Source organism: Crocodylus siamensis, chromosome 3 (assembly GCF_052110815.1).
Source record: "Crocodylus siamensis isolate JL-2025a chromosome 3, ASM5211081v1, whole genome shotgun sequence".
In the NCBI taxonomy this organism is placed as follows: domain Eukaryota; kingdom Metazoa; phylum Chordata; order Crocodylia; family Crocodylidae; genus Crocodylus; species Crocodylus siamensis.
The window spans coordinates 224,488,100-224,500,510 of NC_143397.1; the positions used below are offsets into that span (position 1 = coordinate 224,488,100).

At 48.8% G+C, this 12,411-nt stretch overlaps 1 long non-coding RNA gene across 1 annotated transcript; it reads left to right on the plus strand.

Moving 5' to 3' along the window:
* The first annotated feature begins 3,597 nt into the window (after positions 1–3,597).
* On the plus strand, positions 3,598–8,521 carry LOC149869523 (uncharacterized). Its single transcript, XR_016441487.1, has 3 exons — positions 3,598–3,703; positions 6,779–7,100; positions 8,475–8,521. It is a non-coding gene; the product is annotated as an uncharacterized LOC149869523 (long non-coding RNA).
* The last annotated feature ends 3,890 nt before the right edge of the window (positions 8,522–12,411 follow it).

Sequence of the window (12,411 nt, forward strand, 5' to 3'; positions counted from 1 at the left end):
AAAACAGCTAAATAGATATTCTGCAAAAGATTATTTTCACACAACCAGGTGAGTAGTTGCCACAGGGGTGCTATGAAACGGAAAACAGAGAGAAACTGGCTCATGTGATTGCAGGTGAGTCCCTGTGATGGGACCAGGGAAGGCACTATGCCCTTCAGACCATTTAGGGAAGGGTACAAGAAGAGAGTAGACAAACACTGATAATGATCTGGGCCGGGGTGGGCAGTTATTTCAGCTCAAGGACCACTTAACAAGTTCTGGTGAGCTGTTGAGGGTGGCGCACACAAAATATTTCAGAAGATACCATTTTAACAAATTATTGATAAAAAACAAATTGTATATTAAAAATCAAACATCTACTATAACATTTTAATTTTATTTCAAAGATAAATTTTGTCCCAGTTTTTTTTAGTAGTGTATATAGAGGTGATTGCACAATAGCTCAAAATATAGTCTTACTCTTGGATATTGTGTGGGAAGGATATGGAGTGTATTTGTGCGGGCGCACGTGTAAGGGGAGCTACCTGCATGCTAAGTCCTGAGAGCCAACCAGGGGTAGGGGGAAGGGGGCACATGCAGCAGAGATTTCCTGAGTGGTGCAGGTTCGGGTGTGTTGTGCCCCACCCCATCCGGCCCGTGGTACTCTGCATAGGGCCAAGCCCCACCCGCCCCCATGCAGTGCTTCTGCCCACACCTGCCATGGCCCCACCCCAGTCAGCACACACAGCTTCCTGGCAGGGCTGCTATCATTGCAGCTGCAGCCACCTGGATACTGCTCAGCTCCCCCAGTTTCAGAGGATCCTCCTCTTGTCCCTGCTGCACCACTCTGGGCAAGGGGAAAGCTGTAGCCAGGCAGCTCCCGCCCCAGTGTATAAGGCTCCTGCCCAGCTCCCAGCCACCTTTCACCCACTCCCTCTGCCTGGCACAGTGAGCAGCCACCTGCAGGTGGCTGAGTGGGTGGAAGGTGGCTGGGAGCCGGAGCTGGACATCCACGTGCTGGGGCAGGAGGTGTCCAGTGTAGCTTCCTCCCTGTCCAGAGTGGCGCAGCAGGGGCAGGAAGACGAGGAGCCATTGGATGGAAGCAGGGGAGCTGAACAGTACCCAGGGGCTGCAGCTACACCCAAAGGAGTCTCGCTGGGAAACTATGTATACTGGCCAGGGCCACTGATGGGCATAGACAGGGGCACAGTTCAGGCTGCCCTGGGCAGGAGCAGGGCTAGTGTATGGACCTCGGCCCCATGCAGAGCTCCACAGGGGCAACCACAGGCCAAATGTAATCAACTGGCACGCCAGATTTGGCCTGTGGGCCATATTTTGCCAACCCAATCTATGCAGAGCTATGCCTATGTTCTACCATGAGTATTTCCCATGCTTCTGGGATCTGCTGATTTCCCCCTTCCTCACCACCCCTCACCCCCTCGACCTCCCCCTCCACACTTTTCAGCTACACATGTTAGGGTGTTTTTAAACCTTCCCAGAGGCACTGGGTGTTAGTGACAGCTAAGGCTGGGGTGTGCCAAGGTTCTTGCTGGGACCAAAGCTGGAAGTTCCTGGCTAGAGGGTCTTGCCCCTCCACTCAGGGTCAGACTGATCACCATATTTGGGGTCAGGAAAGAATTTTACCCCATGATCAGATTGGTATGGAGTGTGAGGGCTTTTGCCTTCCTCTCTAGTGTGCGGTCCTTTCCCCAGGACCTCCTATACACATGCTGACATCATTTCATAGAAGCAGGATGTTGGCTGTCGTGGTTCTGCTTTACCTGTGGCAGGTAGCAGGTTAGAGTGTGAGGTTTATATTTTATCAGGGTTGCCCAGGGTCTTATGTAGAGTTTAAATTATGGTTTGTATGGGATGGTTTGAACAGGGATGATCCTGCCCCAGGCAGGGGGTTGGACAAGATGACCTATGGAGGTCCCTTCAAGCCCTACTTCTCTATGATTCTATGATTTATTAAGATGGGATCCATGGTCTGACAAACTCTGAGAGCCCCTGTTCTATTTTATTTTTTAGTTTGAAAGGTTGCTCAGTCCACCTTTCTGAATGTCTCTTCCTTGAGGTTGCTAGTGAATGAAAGATAAAATTTAATACTAGATATCCAGGCTTAAGTTTTACATCATTGATATTTCTTTTGCAATAGCACCCATAATCCTCAGTTAGAAGATTCTGTATAAAGACACAGGAAGACAAGGTCCCAATTCCAAAGAGGGAGGCATTTGAGAGGAGGCATTGTATTTTCTTCCATGCAGATCCTTATCCTCTCTGGCAAAATGGCAAATTGGAAGTGCAGTTGAGAATGCTGCAGAAATAGCCACCTGCAGGGGGCAGTAAGTACCGCTGTGTATTTGGCTTCCATAGAAAGCCAAATAAACCTACACCTATATAGGATGACTTCTCCCTATTCCTGAAGAAGGGTGTTTGTGCCCAAAAGCTTACAAAGAACAATTTTTCCAACTATTTAGTGGGTCTAATAAAAATAACACATTTACCCAAAGAACCTTGTCTGCCTATGTCCTTAGACCAGCATGGCTACAACCAACAACCCTATCAAAAGGCGCTGTGTATTTCCCAAGTTTCAGCAGCAAGGAACAGAAGATTCCAGGATGAGACTGCTTGGTGTCCAACTCCAGAATCAGGTATTTGGGGCATGGAGCCAGAAGGCTTTTCCTGTTTGTTTGGTGTTTGCATTTGAAATTAATGAGATTCCACAGCCAATAAAATACAGTCTTCTGGCAGTTCAGGTTTGACGAGGGAACAGAGCTGCACTGTTTGAGTTTTGCTTCAGAAATCACACCAGTTCTCTTCTGTAATTCCTGTTTTAGTTTCTTTTGGTTGTAGAGATCTTTTCCCCACTGTCTGAAAGAGTTTCTGAGGCTAAAAATCATCTCTATCCTAATTGTCTATGCCCAGCATGTACTTTGACAAATAGGTTTTCCTTCTCTGATTCATGGCTAAGATGCTGACATAGCAACTAGTTTGTTTCCTGCTGAAAAGGCGCCGTAGTACAAAGGAATGGCTTTGAGATGTTCCAGAAATAAGGAATTTGGTGGGGGTGGAGGACAGAGAGACCTGATTCAGTAGTCAGGCACGAAGCTGCACATGGGATCCTGAGAACAGAATACTTTCAACGTTTGGGATTAGCTTGTCTGCAGGGTAAAGACCTGCGGTGCAGTAAAGGAGACTTGCCACAGGGGGAACCTAGGAGGAGTTCTGGCTTAATGGACTTCTTCCTTTGGCTCTGGGGAGTGGGTGCTGCATGGGCAGTTCTGCCATACTTTCAGTGGGAGAAACATGCCCTCTGATGGCTGAGGTCCACCCATCCTTCCTTGACCTCATTAGTGAGATTAGTGTGGCGCAGCACATTCATTTCCCAGACATACTGGCTATGCACAGACAGTCAAAAAGCCAGAGGCTGAATCAATTCAGTCTCTGCAGGTTAGTCTAAACTGCACAGATTAACTTGAAACAGAAGTGAACAGACATTTACCTTTGATTCAGAAAATGCAGCCAGATGCCTGCAGTGGCTCAGGCCAGAAGCTAGTAGCACTAGAGCATGACTGTCTGTCTGTCTGTTCACATCCTCCTCCTGCTGCCCCTGATGTCTCTGGGATCTGCAGTCCAGAATTACAGCAGCAGGGTTGCTCATCACTTCCTTTTCCTACTTCCAGGTGCCTCTGGGATTTATAGTCCACAGTTCCAGCCAGCAGTAAGTTTGAGAGGGGGAAGGGGTATTTAACTCCCCTCCCTGGCCCCAGACCTCAGCTGGGGTTTGCGGGGGGGCGGGGCAGTCCCTGCCCTGTAGACTGGGCTGCATCCCTAGCTGGGCTTGCCCCCCACTTCCCCTTCCCTTTGTCAGGCAGCTCTCACTGCTCCAGCTAGAGAACGGAGGGGGGGAGCCAGCCCCGCTCCCGGTGCAGACAGCCCAGCCCAGGGCTAGAAAGCCTGCTGAGGGACTGTGATTTAACTTGAAACGGGAAGTGCTCTGGGACAGAAATTCCATAAACCAGTTTGACCCAAAGTCTGATTGACTTTTATTAGTAGATGTTTTGGATGGGGAATCCAGGAAAAAGATGACAAAGTTGAGATGGAAATACAAAGCGCCCGAGCGAGGGACCAACAATCGAGGGATGGGGGAGAGGAGGGGAACGTGACTAGGTTACATACCATACAATGTTAGCCAACTAAGCCTGGGGGTGGGGGGATGTGGAAGGGGGGGGGTCGCGACGCTGAGAGGGAAAGGAGATAGATACACACGTACCCGTTACAGTGGTCCGCGATGCTGAAGGAAGTGGCTCCGAGTGAGCGTCTCAGTCCATAGAGTCTGATCGCGGGGGTCCTCTTTGGGTGGGGCGGGGTCGTCCGTGGCGGCGAAGTCCTCTCGATGCGAAGCGAAGCGGTGGGGGGGGGCGGTTCAGGCGGCGGTGTCCTCCGGGTCCGGTCCGGTGGCGGCTGGTCTGGAGGGGTCGATGTACTGGCGGTGGCCCGTGATGTGCTCCACGTAGATGTTGCAGGACCAGCGGATAGTGTTGGACACCATGAGGCACACATCAGCTTGGCGTAGCGGCGGGAAATGCGGCAGGCGCGGAGGACGCTCTCGTTGCTGGGGTCCCAGGCTCCGAGCGTCCCCACGATGCATTCAGCCAGGTTCATCTTAAACCAGTTTCAGCCATTTTGAAACTGGTTAATGTGCACTGAACTTATGTTCTGAAATAGGTTTAAACCACTTTCTGATCACTGAAACCATTTTATGTGTCACTTCTGTCCCTAGCCACTGTAATTGCCCCCTACATAAAGGCATAAGAAGCAGTACCCACCTGCAGTCTGCCCTTACAGCACAGGCAGGCAAAACATGACCTGAGGGCCAGATCCAGCCTGACAACTGATTGGATCTGGCCTGTGGGTAGGCGTCCACCAATTGATTAGATCCAGCTTGCAGCTGCCCCTGTGGCACTCTGCATGGGGGCTGAGCCCTGCCCAGGGCAGCCTGCACCACATTTCCACCCAGCCAGTGCACAAAGTTTCCCCCCTGGGCTGCTCCCAGTGCAGCTGTAGCTGCCCAGGTACTACTTGGCTCTCCCTGCCTCCAGTGGCACCACCTCCTCCTGCCCCTGCTGCATCCCTTTGGGCAGTAGGTAATGAGGGGAAGGGTAGCAGGCAGAGGGGAGGCTTCAGCTGTGCAGTTCCTGCCCCAGTGCGTGGGGTTCCAGCTGCAGCTCCCAGCCTCCTTCCACCCACTTGGCACAATGAACAGCCACCTGTGGGCAGCTGAGTGGGTGGAAGACAGCCCTGCTGAAAGCTATGCACACTGGCCAGGGCCAGGACCTGGGCTAGAGTGCTTACAGGCAGGAGCACAGCAGGCACTGCCCCAGGCAGGAGTAGGTGGGGCTCAGCTCCATGCAGAGCACCACAAGGGCAGCCGTGGGCCAGATGTAGTGGGTAGACCACAGCTACACTGCACCACCCAGGCAAGCTTTGATGCATGCATCCCCAGATCCCCTCTTCCCTCTCCCCCCCACCACCAGGTCCTGGGACCTAGTAGGCATGTGGGGGTGTCCCCACACGTGCACACCCACCTACCCCCACACCTCACACCCCTCATACACCTACACACCCCCACCAACCCCCCCCACTCCTCCCACACACACCACCACATCCCCCACATCCCCATACACACAATACATACAAGTAAGACTATTTTGAGCTGTTATGCAACTCCCTTTATATACAGTACTTAAACATAAATCAGGACAAAAATATTTTAAAATTACCCTATTATAGGTAGGGCCTGGTTTAAATTGTGGGACCAGCTCACAGCATGGCAGCCCCTTAATCTTGGAGTTCCCCTCATTGGCCCCACCACTGGCTACTCATTCCTGATGGCTGGGAGATGAAAACCGCAGTTTTAAAATATGCCTCCTTTTTGGTTTTTGCCTCCTTTTGCTTGCTGCTGACCAGATGGGAGGCAAAAATCATGGCCTATTTAAAACCGTGGTTTTCACCTCCTGGCCATCAGGAGCAAACAGCAAGCAGAGGGTAGGGGAAAGCCAATAAGGCCCCTTTACCAATTGGCAGTGGGGAGCACATGGGGGAAACTCCAAGATGAAAGGAGTTGCCATGCCCTGAGCTGGGTCCGTGATTTAAGCCAGGTCCTAGTTATACTAGATGTTTTATTTTTAATATATGATTTGGGTTTTTTATGTATAATTTGTTTTAAAATCTTTTGAAAGATATTATGTGCACGGTCCTCAACAGCTCACCAAAACAAGGCCCTCCAGCTGAAATAACAGCCTGCCCCTGCCTTAGGGCATGCCTATACATGAAACTTGCTGCATAGGTTATGCATTCAGCTGAAGATATCTGCCACAGGTGTGATATAAGCAGTGTATTGAAGCTATTTTTGCTGTGTATCTTTAAGGCCTTGCACAGTGTACTGTGATGTTTCAGAACAGGCACTCGGCATTTTCTCATCATTGTACATGTTGCTGTACCGTTTTGTTGAAAGTATTCTGGGATCTTTTGCCCTGGCCACTGGGGGATAGCTACCATAAGGAAATGGAGTTCTGGGCTTGAGCAAAAGCTAAATAATTCATGCCCTTTCTGAGCTAGGCAGTGCCAGTTTCAAAGCAGGCAAGATGAGCAAGCTCTGAACTGAACAAACACTGGTGGTGAATCCAAACAGGCCGTTGGAAAGCGTACCTCAGGTTGTGCTGTAACTTCAGAAGCTTGGTGAAAAAGGGACCCAAGACAAGAAGGATGAACTGAATCAAATCTTTTTTGCTAGATCTTTTCAGGGACCAGGTTTATCCAGTTAACCTTGATGAATGATACAGGGTAGAGCTGCAGACCTTTGGATGGATGATCTGCAGCAGCTGCAATACAGGATGTCAAAGGCCTCTTTCCTGGAAAGTTGTAGAATGCTTGCCTAGGAGCTGCAACACCAGAACATTTCCATGGAAAGCAATAGCATGGAGAGGTGTGTGGCCATTGCTAGGGTTGCACCAATAGAGAATTTTTGAGCCAATACCAATGGCTAATTTTTAAGGAGCCATATCAGTTGATACCAATCTGATTCTGATATGCAGCATGGAGAGTGGCATCCAGTGGTAAGTCTGTTGTGGGGGAATGGGGAGGGGGAGGGAAAGTGCGTGGGGGGGAAGATCAAGGCCCTCATGGTGAAGGAGGGAGTGGGGTTGGGGCAGGGGTAAGTGCTGCACAGCCAGGGGAGCAGGGGACAAAGCTGTGAGCGGCTCATCCGGGGCGCATGGGATGGGGGGTGGCTTCCACTGCTGCGCACACCCCAGGAAGAGGGGGGCACGTGCTCCAAGATTTGCACGTGGGGTGAGGGCAGCCTGCCCCTGAAGGCTGGGGCTAGGGCAGTGCTGAGCTCTGTGGCAGATTATTATAAAGCTAAGCTGAATGCTACTGCAGCATGGAGCAATGCAGGCATCAGATTTGATTTGTGAAAGTTTTGGTTCTAATATTAGAAAAGCCTAAATCTGTCTGTTGGTCTGTCTGTCCATAACGCTTTATTTGCACTCTGACTGGCTGATGGAGCAATCAGAGTGCTCCAAGTGTGGGGGAGTGCCACCATGATTCCAAAGCCACTCCAAGGACCGGACAGAAGGCGGGGGAGCTGAGGCCAGCAGCACTGGCCTCAGCTCCCCCACCCTGGTCTCTGCAAGAGGCAGAATAGCGGCAGCATGGGGCGTTAGGTGGTGGCACTCCATCCCAGCCCCTGGTTCCCCCATCATTCTTGACGGGCAGTTGGCTAGTCTTTTAATAAAAGCATAGTTATCTTTTCAAAAACATCAAGACTACTACAATAATTCTTAAATATAAACTGTTAAAGGACAGTTGTGCTATGTCTGCAGTTGAGTGGTGCGTCTACACGTACACTTTAATGCTCAGTAGACTATTTTATTGTGCATTAAAACGTTGCATTAAAAACTGTGCTGATACACTAATGCACAGTAAAAATGGCGTTAAGCACTGCTAAAAAATCATGCCCTTTCACTCCTGTGCAGTAGAGCAGCCTAATGTACCTTTATTTCATACCTCATATTGGAGGTACTGAATTTAATGTACATTAGGAAAAGTGCATTAATGAATGTGTATGTAGCACCCGGTATGTAGAAAAGGATGACTTAGCCTAGTACAAAGTGTGAAGATCTGATATACACTGCATAGAAAAATCAGTACCATTTTGGCAAAAAAAAGTCTGTTCTTTGGCAATCTGATGTCTACATTGTTTGACCTACATTATACAGAATTTAAGCTCCTTGAGATAGGAGCTTTCTCCCGTTTGTACAACTTGCATACTCTGTCAGTGCTTAGCTCATCATTACACTGTTCTTAGTAGTGTGTTGTTATATGTCTTTCACAAAAGAGCTCTGTATGGTCTATCCTTGCTATCGTAATCTATTTATTTTTATGTTGTGTTCAGCCATTCTTTTCCTCTCATTTGGATTTCCCCTCAGGATAATGTGACAGAATCATGACTTCTGAGAAGCCCCAACTTCCCCAGGTAAATTAGACAATCTTTATGATCAGGCACTGTGTGGGGAAATAAGGTTGTCCAGTGTTGCTTGTCCTTGTCATAGCCAGCTTTCTTTCCATAGAGTCAACAACAGCTCTACAGCCTGTTGAGATTCCTGGAGACCTGGAGAAAATTACAGTTCCAACATCAAGACTGGCAGGAGTATATTATGGGTTGGATTTTCTACTGTGTTGCATCTCATGTAGTTAGCTATACTGTTGAAAAGTAGGTGTAAAACCTTATTATTCTTACTTGTTGGTGATTTATGCACCTACTTTATGCTCAGCACAGGAGTAAATAACTGTACAAAGTACAAAACAGTGGGTAATCAGGCATTTTGGCTGTCAGCTGTAGACTCCTAAACTGTGCCACCCTAGTGGTGTCTAAGTGCCTGACTCGCGGAGTCTTTGCAGAGTTTCAGGCCCAGGAACTCCCTGGGACTGAACAGAGCAAAAGAAAAAAAAGTGCCTGTGTGCCCAGAGTAAAAAGGGTAATGTGGAAACAGAGAACAAAGGCATCAGCCCAACAGATTGACTTTGCACTGCTCTGGGGCTCCAAAAGGTATAGCCTGGGTCATCCAACTACTTAGGGAACCCTCTGATATACGCAAATACCCAGGTGGCACAGAGCTAACACAACAGGTCTGTGCCATGCTTCTCCTCCCAACATAGGTAGCAGATGTCCAGAGTTCTGGAGTTGTGACCAGGAACCAACTCCATCTGCCCGAACCACACACAAAGCATTAAGCAGCCAGCTTGAAACAAGAACCACTAATCTCTTCTATTCTGCATCAAGGAATGGATATGGTCAGAAATACCAGCTACAAACTGTGGCAACCCCTGCATCACCTGCACTAACCTCCATAACAGGAAAAGGAGCTCTACTCAGCCACGTCACCCTCTCCCAACATGCATGGTCACCTACTGCTTATGGCAGGGGAGAGGGATGTAAAATATTGTATAGCAGTAGTGTTTAGAAGTTAGAATTAGAAGCACCGTCTAATCAAGGTCTGTGCATTCAGTATCTGTTTTCTAACTGATGAGGATTGCATAGCATAAGCCTCTGTAGAACTGGTTGATGACTCAGACAAGAGCTTTTTATGAGTACAATTCCCTACAGCAAAGGCCGTAACAATTAATAAACATTAAGATAATAGAGGTTGTCAAATATTTGTAACCAATATATTAAGTAAAGTTAATAACAACATTCAATTAGACACTAAAGAGCCCTATGGTATTGTGTAGACCTGGTTTCGCCATGTTTTGGGGTGTGGTTCTGTCAAGCTGCTGAGTGTGTTGCCTAAGGCCTTATAAGGTAAAACAGCTGATTCTTTATCTCCTTCCTTTCTAGGATTTGGAGAATTTGTTAATTTGTTCCCTATTTCTCTGTTGTATGTGTCCAGCTAGTGTAATGACTTCGTAAGACCATGGGCATACGTGGATCTTGGATTTTGAAAAGGGAAGTCCAGAAGATGTGGCACATCATCACACATAACAGTTCATATTTTTCTCCAGTTAAGCAGAAACTAGAAGCTTTACTTGTATGCTAGGGCAAGGGTGGGCAAAATACGGCCTGCGGGCCGCATACGGCCCGTGAGGCAATTCTATCCAGCCTGCGAGGCCCCTAAATTTTTTTTTTAAATTTAAATTTATGTCCTTGGTTCCTGTCAAAGATGACAGGAACCAGGGGCAGTAGGACCCAGGGGAAGCCCAGCGGGCTCCCATAACAGCAGGGCCTGCCCAGCCCACCCTCCCAGCTGGAAGCCCCAGCGGGGCCTTTGGCCTGGGACTGCGTGGCTGCCCTGGTGCAGGAACCTCAGGGAGGGAGCTGGTGTGGAGTGCAGGGAAAGTGGCTCCTCCCCCGCCCCGCGGCTGGTGCTCCCTACTGAGCCACTCGCAGCCCACGTGGGGTTTCCTGAGCAGGCGTAGGCAGCCCCAAGCAGGCTGCGAGTGGCTGCAGCGTGGGGCACCAGGCACAGGACAGGCAAGGGGCCGCTTTTGCCCAGCCCCACGCCAGCTCTGGGCTTGCCCGTTGGGGCTGTGCTGCAGCAGCAGCAGCTGTGGCCCCCTGCTTGCCACACTGGGCAGTTTTTGCTGCTGCTGCCTACTCAGAGCTCATGCCGTGGTAGGCTAAAGTGAGGCTGCCACTGCCGCCTCTGGGCTGCCAGCACGTGAGCTTTGGGTGGGCAGCAGCAGTGGACGCTGCCTGTACCGCAGGGCTGGTGGGGCACAGGGCCAGCGCCAGCAGGGCCCAGAGCAGGGCGGCAGGGGTACAGGGTTCTGGCCGGCAGGGGCTCTATGGAGCCAGGCCAGCTCCCCCTCTGCCTGCTGGTGCAGCCCAAGCCTGGCTCCACAGACCCCTGCCACCCTGTGCTAGCCTGTGCCTGCTCTGGGCCCCACCAGTGCTGGGCCTGGGACATTGGTCCCAAGATGGTGGAGGGGGGGAACCTGCTAAGGGGCAGGGCTACCCATGCAACCCTCAACAGCTTGCCCAAACTGGGTAAGTGGCCCTCCACCCAAAATAATTGCCTGTCCCTGTGCTAGGGGGCTACGTCTATATTATTCAGTTTCAGATCAAGGCAAGAACAAATACAAATTTATTGAGATGTACCCTAATTTGCTAGATAATTTATACATTTAAAAACACAACAAACTAGGCAAGAATAGTGAAAAGATACTGTTTCATGGGTCCTGTAGTCATTATGGTCAAGTGTACATCTCTTATTCAGATCTGTAATAAAAAAAAAAATCTAGACTTCTTGAATGTTTTGACATTGCCGCCAGTATTTCACTGTCAGTTATTTCTACTTTTAAGTTAATACTACCACCCCTGAGTAGATGTGTGAAATAAGAGAGAGACATTACTGGGAATGGCTAACAAATAGCAACAATTGCAGAAGAAAGCATAATTTGGATAGTAAAACATTAAGATCATTACAAAGGAAAGAGGGTTATTACCACCTGTGAATTAAAGAAAAATTAGCAGGAATCAGGTAGATTATATTATGATTATATAATGATTCATGAAGGAAAGTGACTCCCTCACTGCTAGAAGTGACTCCTTCACCGAACAGAAATGTTGTTGCTGCTGCCAGGCCATTGGTTTTAAAGTTTGGGTTGAGCAAGCATGAAAGTGGGGGTGCAACTGCACCACTGCATGCCCCCTGGATCAGACCCTGACCATGCAATACCTCTTATGACACCTTAAATCTAAGCCTCACTGAAAACTGCTTATACTCCTGTTCACTAACCTATGCCTATTATCAGCCATACCTATGTCAGGTATACTAAGTTTGATAAAAAAAAATTGAAAACCATTTGAAATGCATATTTTCTAGTAAGGCTATCTCTGAGACTTGAGAACAACAAGCTAGAACAGTGGATGCCAACCTTTTCAACAGGTGTACCACAAATTAACCCCATGCCCTCCCTGAGTGCCACTCCAATTCCCTCTTCCTGTCCAATCTGCTGCTCTACCTTCTGCTTCCTGTCCTACGCTCTCTGCCTGATCTGCTTTTCTGTTTTCTGTCTTGGTTGCCATTGTCCTGCTTGTTCCTGCTCAGTCTGCATCATGCACAGAAACTACCCATGCCACTTATGGAATACATGCCACAATTTGGACACTTCTGGACTAGGATATAAGCCTATGCTTATTCTGCTCCAGGGGGGCATTTTTTCCTGTTCCACCAATGTGATTTCTTGCTTGATTTAGCCCATATTTCTGGTATTTGCAATTTGGCTTGACAGATTGTGCTGTTCATCACAGATCATTTGACACCAGTATAAAACATCTCTGGCCCTCCTCTTAGATTTTCTTTAAACTAGACAATTTTCATATATTTATTTTTAATGTATGTTTCTATAGTACCTTAAGCGTCA